Source organism: Nerophis lumbriciformis, linkage group LG28 (assembly GCF_033978685.3).
Source record: "Nerophis lumbriciformis linkage group LG28, RoL_Nlum_v2.1, whole genome shotgun sequence".
Taxonomy (NCBI): domain Eukaryota; kingdom Metazoa; phylum Chordata; class Actinopteri; order Syngnathiformes; family Syngnathidae; genus Nerophis; species Nerophis lumbriciformis.
Window position 1 is genome coordinate 761,761 of NC_084575.2, and position 10,164 is coordinate 771,924.

The 10,164-nt window shown below is 40.4% G+C and overlaps 1 protein-coding gene and 1 non-coding gene across 2 annotated transcripts in view; both read right to left on the reverse strand.

The window, feature by feature from the left end:
- Positions 1 to 10,164, reverse strand: part of LOC133570631 (uncharacterized) — a 682,377-nt gene that overhangs the window by 441,559 nt on the left and 230,654 nt on the right. The gene's annotated exons all lie outside the window — the stretch shown is intronic.
- LOC133571129 (5S ribosomal RNA) lies at positions 7,777 to 7,895 on the reverse strand. Its single transcript, XR_009810288.2, has one exon. It is a non-coding gene; the product is annotated as a 5S ribosomal RNA (ribosomal RNA).

A 10,164-nucleotide genomic window follows, 5' to 3' on the forward strand; every position in this document is an offset into this window, starting at 1 on the left:
CGGACTGCCCCATTGTCCCTCATAACTGCCTTCTCTTCGGTGCAATAACCCATTCCACCAACCACCCTGTTTTTGTTTTGTTTTTTCATGTATATATTAATTTCACACCATATTCATTGCACTTCTACATTTTTTAAATTTTTATATATTTGCACATTGTTTTTCTAGCATGCACACATCGCACTGTATGGAATGGCCTCAATCTCGTTACCTTGCGTAATGACAATAAAGCTGATTCTATATGTATGTACAGTATATGTGTGTGTATGTGTATGTATGTATGTGTACATACTGTATATGTATGTATACTGTATGTACATAAGTGTATGTGTACATGTATATGTGTATGTGTATGTGTATGTGTATGTGTATGTGTATGTGTATGTGTATGTGTATGTGTATGTGTATGTATATGTATATATGTATGTATGTATGTATATTTCTGGGGGTACGCTCTGGGCCTGCCTGTCAGGCGGGGGTCGACGCCTCAGGCTACTGCATCCGGACTGCGTGTCTGGAGCTCCTGGGTCTCGCCGTCCAACCCTTCCGGGTGCCCGTCTTGGTTGGGGCCTGCTGGGTCTAGTCCCTGCGTCTATTGTGGTAGCTTGGTGCTGCAAGGTATTACGAGGTGCTGCGAGTCGGCCAGTTGCTGGGGTAGTGACCTTGTGTGTCAGCATGTCTGTGATCTTCTTTTAATTCTTTTTTTTTTTTTAATGTTTTTATTTATTTTATTTTATTTTTTTAAATATATTTTATTTATATTATTTTTTAATTTTCCCCTCCCTCAGGGGGGGAGCTCGGCGGGGCGGTTGCTGGTTGTTCCATCTCCATCGTTGGGGTCCCTGCAGGTGGGGTGGGTGGTTCCCGTGGCCCTGTGCCGGGTGGTCCTGCGGCGTCCGATTTGGGTGGGGTGGCCGGGGGATGGCCTCGCCGCGCTCTCTGCCTGGGGTGGGGGGTGGGCTCGTGGGGGCCCGGTTGCCGGTGGGGCGGGGGCGGTCGTCCCGTCCGGTTGCGGGGAGTCTCTGGGTCCCTCGGGCGGGGCGTCTCGCTTTTCTGCCCGTGTGGGGTGTGGTCTCTCGCTGGCTTGGGGTCTGGCTGTCCCTTGCTTTTCTCGTGCCTTGTCCTCTTCTGGGTGCGTCTTTCTGCGGCCTGCTGCTGGCCCTTGTGGGCGGTGCGGTGGGCCGGGCTCTGGGGTTCCTGTCGCTGGCCGGCTTGGCTGCGTGGGGGCGGTGGTCCCTGGTTCCCTGGGCACCACACCTACTGTTTGTGGGTTGGGCTCTCGGGGGGGCCTGGGGCCGTGCTCTGGCTCCCACGCACACTGGGAGTCGAATATATTGTTCATACAAATTCACATATACTCACATACATACATACACACATACATACATTGGTACCTACGCTCCCACATACATACACAAATACAGTACATATTTACATACTTAAAGTTCGTACATCCACACGCACATTCAATATACAAACATACACATACTGTACATATACATTCACTGTACAAACACATATACACATTCTGTACATATATATTCACTGTACAAACACATATATACATTCTGTACATATATATTCACTGTACAAACACATATACACATTCTGTACATATACAAGTACATATGCATACGTACACTCATGCACATAATCAGGTTTCATCAAACATATATTAACGTTGTTGCCCTAGGGTAAACTGGGTATAACACATGGCACACTGACAAAGCTTAACCTATTGTTACTATAACAATCTACAAGGTTAATGTAGGTTGCTTCTCTTTCTCCCCCTCCATTTTTCTGCATTCTTTCGAATATCTCAAGTTATCATTACGTATATGTATTGTTGCATTTGAACAACTGTATTGTTGATAATAAAGGTAAATTATTGGTATTGTTCATTATCAATAGCGTTATTTCTATTGGTATTTGTATTGATCCATTTGTAGTGTAATAATGCTCATTGTCATTTCTGTATTATTTTTTATTTTTGCTAACTTCTTATTTGCTATCACTTTTACCATCATATTTGTACATGTCCTATTTGCTGATGTTGCTCTATTGTTGTTGTTGTTGTTGTTTGCTGTTGTTGTTTTTGTCTCTCTGTCTAATCCCCCTCTTGTCCCCACAATTTCCCCCTCTGTCTTCCTTTTTTTTCTCTTTCTATCCCCTCCTGCTCCGGCCCGGCTGCACCAAATGATAATATAAATACATTTAATAAAGTCAAATACAAATAAGGCAACAAGAGAAGTATCCCACACTTCTCTTTTGTAAAGTAAATGTGAACAGCCGATATGGGCATCTACATCAACTATATGATCATCTACATCTACTATATGACTTACTTGAGAAGCTGGACAGGACAAAAAAAAAGAAAAAAAAAAAAGAAAAAATATTTTTAAAGAGGAACATTATCACCAGACCTATGTAAGCGTCAATATATACCTTGATGTTGCAGAAAAAAGACCATATATTTTTTAACCGATTTCCGAACTCTAAATGGGTGAATTTTGGCGAATTAAACGCCTTTCTAATATTCGCTCTCGGAGCGTTGTGACGTCACATCAGGAAGCAATCCACCATTTTCTCAAACACCGAGTCAAATCAGCTCTGTTATTTTCCGTTTTTTCGACTGTTTTCCGTACCTTGGAGACATCATGCCTCGTGGGTGTGTTGTCGGAGGGTGTAACAACACCAACAGGGACGGATTCAAGTTGCACCAGTGGCCCAAAGATGCCAAAGTGGCAAGAAATTGGACGTTTGTTCCGCACACTTTACCCACGAAAGCTATGCTACGACAGAGATGGCAAGAATGTGTGGATATCCTGCGACACTCAAAGCAGATGCATTTCCAACCATAAAGTCAAAGAAATCTGCCGCCAGACCCCCATTGAATCTGCCGGAGTGTGTGAGCTATTCAGAGACAAAGGGCCTCGGTAGCACGGCAAGCAATGGCGGCAATTTGTTCCCGCAGACGAGCGAGCTAAACCCCCTGGATGTCTTGGCTCACATTTTTTTTTCAAGTTTTCAAGTTTCAAGTTTATTCACAATACCATATAACAATTACAATAGTAGTGAAATATCATCATTTAAAGATGTTGGTACGTGAAAGGGTCCCCCAAATAAGCTAGAAGAAGCTTTTGACAGGGGGTCCAGAGGACAGTATATACATGGAATGATGAAACATGGTAGCAAGCACAACAACAAAAAACAAAAACAAAAACAACGCTATATGATTAACACAAGATAATAGTACTAAAGCAAGCATACACATACATACATACATACATTCATTCAACCATGCAAAACCCAACAGTAGTCTACCCCACATGAGGCATTAAATATAGGTGGTTAATAGGTAAGTTTTCAGTTTCTTTTTGAAGTTGGAGAATGGATACAGCATCTTGAGGCTCTCATTAAGCCGGTTCCAAATCTTTGGTCCCCTGCATACAACACTTCGAGCGGTACAAGCCAGTAAACCATGTTTACCTGATATCAGAGGTGGGACCAAGTCATTGTTTTGCAAGTCACAAGTAAGTCTCAAGTCTTTGCCCTCAAGTCCGAGTCAAGTCCCGAGTCAAGACAGGCAAGCCCCGAGTCAAGTCCAAAGTCAAGACTGGAAAGTCTCAAGTCAAGTCCTAAGTCCTGCATTTTGAGTTTCGAGTCCTTTCAAGTCCTTTTAACCACAGACTAATATATTAACACAGATTGTGTATGCTTTTCAAACGCTGTATTTATTTATTAAAACAAGTGCATTTTAAATTGCAGGAAAGAAAATTGTGCTGACATTGCACTTTATAATAGCACTATTAACCAGTCATTTGAAACATTAACTCATTCCTTTACAGAACAAACACATTGAAAAATAAAGTGCAAATGTACTTATTTGTACAAAAGTGTTAACATTGAAAAAACATGACATATACGTGAACATAACAAAAAAGTTGTACTTTTTATATGTCAGGGCCCTATGCTGCATTGCATTTGCAAAAGACCAAATTAGCCAAGAGTCTGTCAGTCATTTGTGCACGATGGGGGCGTAGTATGATGCCACCATGGCTGAAAACTCGCTCCACTGGAGCACTGGAGGCAGGCACTGCCAAGACTCTCATGGCCACTCGTAACAGTGAAGGAAGAGTCTTCATGTTCAATGCCCAGAACAAAGGGGGAGAGAGTTGTTTTGGGTTGGTGCACTACTTGTAAGTGTATCTTGTGTTTTTTATGTTGATTTAATTAAAAAAAGAAAAAAATATATATATTTCTTGTGCGGCCCGATACCAATCGATCCACGGACCAGTACCGGGCCGCGGCCCGGTGGTTGGGGACCACTGAGGTAAACAACCAACAGTATGTCAGAAAGCTAGCTAAAACGGTACACATATTCATAATATAGTATACATTTTAACTGACCTTTATTTGACTATTTTTGTCTTTTTTTAGGTGGCTAAAATACGCGGTGCTGCTGACCGCCGTCTAACGTTACGTGTGATATATTGACTAACGTAACCCTGCTTAAAAAAAATCACTGAACAAAAAGTATGAATAAGGTAGTGAACTGCAACAGATTCCCGTGTTTGCAATAACGTTATAACGTTAGCAGTGAGTTTACAGCCTCACTGATTTAACTACACAGCAAATAAAAGTCACGTTACTTAGCCAATAAACGTTATCTTACATTCAAAACTTACCGTTCTTTGTGCAACTTCAAATGCCGGACGAAGTTGGAAGTTGTTGCCTCTCCATCAGTCATTTTGGAACCGCATGTGTTGCATACTGCAAACCGTTTTGTGTTGACCACCTCGTAATTTTTATACCCAAACAAAATTATTTTAGGTATCATTTTTTGTTCACTGGCGTGTGGTTTGGACATGTCTTCTTCGTTGGTTGTCCTGCAATTTGATTGGATGAATGCTGTGTGATGAAAACAAAGTAGATCTAATTTGATTGGCTGTTGTACTGAGAGCACACCAGCTGACACACGCAACGCTGATAGACAAGTACACAATGAAAAATACGGAGCGCTCCCGAATAACTTTTTCATCTTTGGGTTTTGGGGAAAGTAGCAAGTCATGTCAAGTCATGTCAATTCAAAAGGCTCAAGTCCAAGTGAAGTCACAAGTCATTGATGTTAAAGTCTAAGTCGAGTTGCAAGTCTTTTTACATTTTGTCAAGTCGAGTCTAAAGTCATCAAATTCATGACTCGAGTCTGACTCGAGTCCAAGTCATGTGACTCGAGTCCACACCTCTGATAGTATATATCTGTATCATGAATCAATTTAAGTGGACCCCGACTTAAACAAGTTGAAAAACTTATTGGTCAATTGACTTTAGTGGTCAATTGTATGGAATATGTACTGTACTGTGCAATCTACTAATAAAAGTTTCAATCAATCAATCAATCAATCAATCCCTGCATATTTACTGTCATGATTTTGCTCGTGTTGTGTTATAATCAGAGGTGGGTAGAGTAGCCAGAAATTGTACTCAAGTAAGAGTACTGTTACTTTAGAGATTTATTACTCAAGTAAAAGTAAGGAGTAGTCACCCAAATATTTACTTGAGTAAAAGTAAAAAGTATGTTGTGAAAAAACTACTCAAGTACTGAGTAACTGATGAGTAACATACACACACATATCATATATATATATATATATATATATATATATATATATATATATATATATATATATATATATATATATATATATATATATACATATATATATATATATATATATATATATATATATATATATATATATATATATATATATATATATACATATATATATACACACACATTTATATATATATATATATATATATATATATATATATATATACATATACAGTATATGACGGCGTGGCGCAGTGGAAGAGTGGCTGTGCGCGACCCGAGGGTCCCTGGTTCAATCCCCACCTAGTACCAACCTCGTCATGTCCGTTGTGTCCTGAGCAAGACACTTCACCCTTGCTCCTGATGGGTGCTGGTTAGCGCCTTGCATGGCAGCTCCCTCCATCAGTGTGTGAATGTGGAAGTAGTGTCAAAGCGCTTTGAGTACCTTGAAGGTAGAAAAGCGCTATACAAGTACGACCCATTTATCATTTATTTATTTATATAATTTATATTTATTTATTTTGCCGTTTTTGTTTACATGTTAAAGGTGTTTTAATGAATATACATGCATGTTTAACACATATAGATTCCTTTCTTTCATGAAGACAAGAATATAAGTTGGTGTATTACCTGATTCTGATGACTTGCATTGATTGTAATCAGACAGTAGTGATGATAACGGCCATGTTTTCAAATGGAGGAGAAAAAAAGTTCCTCCTTTCTGTCTAATACCACATGAAAGTGGTTGGTTTTTGGCATCTTATTTGTCCAGCTTCCATATTCGTTTTTATACACTTTACAAGAAATACATTGGCGGCAAACTCCGTAGCTTGCTAGCTTGTTTGCGCTGGCTTTCGGAGACTCTTGTTTTGAAAGCGCAGGCGCGATGGAGCGGCACTTTTATTGTGAAGACAGGAACTGTGCAGTCAGTCTTTAGGCTTTTGACGGGATGTACGGATGAAATAAAAGGGTATTTTTTCCTTCACACTTTTGATTGATTGATTGGAACTTTTATTAGTAGATTGCACAGTACAGTGCATATTCCGTACAATTGACCACTAAATGGTAACACCCCAATAAGTTTTTCAACTTGTTTAAGTCAGGTCATGTGACCACCTGGCTCTGTTTGATTGGTCCAACGTCACCAGTGACTGCATCTGATTGGTGGAACGGAGTGAACGTCACCAGTGACTGTATTTGTTGAAACGCAGGCACTATGAAGGTCTGTCTGACAGACCAAAACAAACAAAGCGTGCATTAACAGATCGATAAAAAATAGTAGCGAGTAGCGAGCTGAATGTAGATAAAAGTAGCGGAGTAAAAGTAGCGTTTCTTCTCTATAAATATACTTAAGTAAAAGTAAAAGTATGTTGCATTAAAACTACTCTTAGAAGTACAATTTATCCCAAAAGTTACTCAAGTAGATGTAACGGAGTAAATGTAGCGCGTTACTACCCACCTCTGGTTATAATTAAATTAAGTAATTAATTCATTCACTTATACAGCACACATTCTCATATCCTGTATCAATTATGATACATTGTTATATTGTTATATTGCTAGAACGTCTGTAGGGCCAAACTGTTACTGCATTCACTTCTTGTAGTTGTGTATCTTCACCTTACTAAACGTGAACAGGTGAATAATACTCTCCCCTCTTCTTATCAGCTGCAGAAAATTAAATATTGTTTGTACGTTCAAGTGTCAAAAAAGTATAAAATGTTGTTTTGAAAAGAAGTTCCTTTCTTCTGAGATAGCGGAATGTCGTCATCATCCGTGATTGGTTAAATGTTGAAATATGCTAATGAGGCCGGAAGTAAAGCAGCCGTTCTGTCATTGGCCAAATATTAAATGTGTTGAAGAAAGTTGGACAGAGGCGGATCTGATTGGCTTAGAAAGTGTGAGATGTTGGAATAAGGCACGCTGATTGGTTCATATCACCCCGGTGTTGAACATATTGACGGACTATCAGCGCTCAAAAGTCCGTGACTGGTCAATTTATAATATGACATGTGTTTTTGTAGCCGGGTAAGATGGCAAAAACAGACCAAAGATGGATAAATATTAGACATGTTAGGGTAAATTGAACTGAAAGTGAAATAAAAACAATTTATTTTTTGCAAGAAGTGAGAAACAGCGCCCTCTGGCGTGAGTGTAAAAGCTTACAGCACCTGGTATTCCCAGGCGGTCTCCCATCCAAGTACTAACCAGGCCCGACCCTGCTTAGCTTCCGAGATCGGACGAGATCGGGCGTGTTCAGGGTAGTATGGCCGTAAGTCGAAAGACGAAGTAAAATTAACCGTTTTAAATATAACTATTACAGACGGGGTGAGAGACATCCATCCATCCATTTTCTACTGCTTGTCCCTTACCTCGCCCAGACGCCCACGCCTCCTACCACTCCGTCCTGCATGAAGCTGAGGAGCCACGACTCGTCTCGCTCTGATCAGCCAACTTATCATTTAAAGGGGTCATATAAGCTACTGTTTATTTACCAAAATAAGGTGTATGTCTTTGTTTTGAAAATGCAAAAGTTTATTTTTATTTTCGGAATGTTGAAATAGTTGTACCGGGGGTGGGGGGGGGAGCTGGTTACTTGTTTCTCTCGCGAGATCTGACAAGACTGCGCGCGAACCAAGCAGGGCGAGGATAAAGCAAGATGGCGTCTGACGGTGAAGACGTTATGGGGCAGGGCCGACATCCGGGCAACTGAGCTACATACGGGTTCTTCGAGCCATAGCAACCTGACTGGCGTTGAAAACAAACCGTCGCCATGACTCTTTAACCTGTCGACCTGCGCTGATTAAACCCGTCATTCTGCCTCCAAAATGCCCAAAAACTGTGTTGTTTTTGGTTGTGCAAACCACAACTGGAAACAGGGAAAACAAAGGTGGTATTTTGTTCTGCCAAAGCGTGCTAAAAGCCCACAGAGACGAGACAAATGGCTCGCAGCTTTACACCGGGAAAACGAGGACGGTTCTCACTGGAGTCCCCCAAAATCCCGGGTCGTGTGTTCGGATCACTTCGTTTCTGGTAAATATAAGGAACAAAAATCCACCTTCTTAACCACAACTTGGCTATACCGTCCATGCTAATGTTGAACCCGTTGAATTTTTACTGAATAACGTTCGACAGCTGAAGTTGCTGTTGTTGCACAACAATAACATACGGTATAAAGGCTATTTTCGAAAACCGGTTTCATTTAAATTTGCACTTAACGGTTGGGTTTTTAAAAACCAATAAACCCTATAATTTTCATGTTGCCATTTAATCAACTTTTCAAGACAGTCATAAAATGCTGTCTGCAAGTCTCCTTTGTTGTAATCAAACATTACTTGTAGTTGTAGCCCTCAAATCTCTCAATATTTTTTCTTTTTTTTTCCCCTCTCAGCAGGCCCGGCCCTAACCAATCTGGCACCCTAGGCAAGATTTTAGGTGGCGCCCCCCCCCTCACAAGAAACCGAATAGCTTTATCTTTGACCTTTTTTTTTTACTTACAACTATACCTAATATATAAAGGGGTGGACAAGTGACTATTACCTGCAGGGCAAACATTAGCTAACCAGAAGGCAATAACAATGTAAACAAAAACACCTGCTTAAAAGATAATACCTGAGGAATGTAAGGTGGGAGTACAGTAATTACCTAACGTTACATTATTATTTTCCATAACAATTTAGCCCCCTCCACAATATTAACCCGACGTTAAAACAGAACTAGCTATTTATTGATTAGCAATTGCCGAATCATGTAACATTAGCTTAATGCTAACAAGCCAGGTTACTATCACATTCTGTAACAGACAAATAATTTCATGTAGGCTAACGTTACCTACCTGCTACCTCTGTCTTTTCTCGTTTCTACTCCTCTTCTTTTCTTTTTTTTCTTCCTTGGGCACCTGACAGTTTTGGCCGTTTTGACATCTTGTGTTGATTTTTTGATGTGGTGACGTCCAAAAAGAGTCATGATACGGGAAGGGAGGGGGGGCGGGGGGCGTAATGTTGTAACAAATAATATTTCTATTAAATAGGCTTTACTTTGCATTTTAATTAACGTGGGATTATTTTTTTGTATTTAGAAATAATAGTACCAACTTTCTTTCTTTTTTTTTTTTTCTCCAACATTTGTAGCACTGGCATGGCGCCCCCTGATGGACGGCGCCCTTAGCATTTGCCTATACGGCCTATGCCACGGGCCGGCCCTGCCTCTCAGGACGACCTGTAAAGAATCCCATGCACCATCCATCTTACCTCACCTGCCACAGAGTGGAAAGAAGGCATCCCATAGGATGGACAGTTACGAGCGACATCAACTGACAACTTCAAAGCGTGAATCGGCAGCAGAGAACTCAAAAAGTACAAAGAAACACTGTGGGAAACGACTACCTTTCAGTGATCTAACGGAAAGGACAAATGAGTGTGAAAACATTGAGCCTGCTGCAAAAACGCCTGTAATTTTAAATAAATAATTCAGTTAAAAAAAGGAACAGTAATTCAGCAAATAATAAATCATAATACTGAACTGAATTTGAATGAGCTCTCTACAGA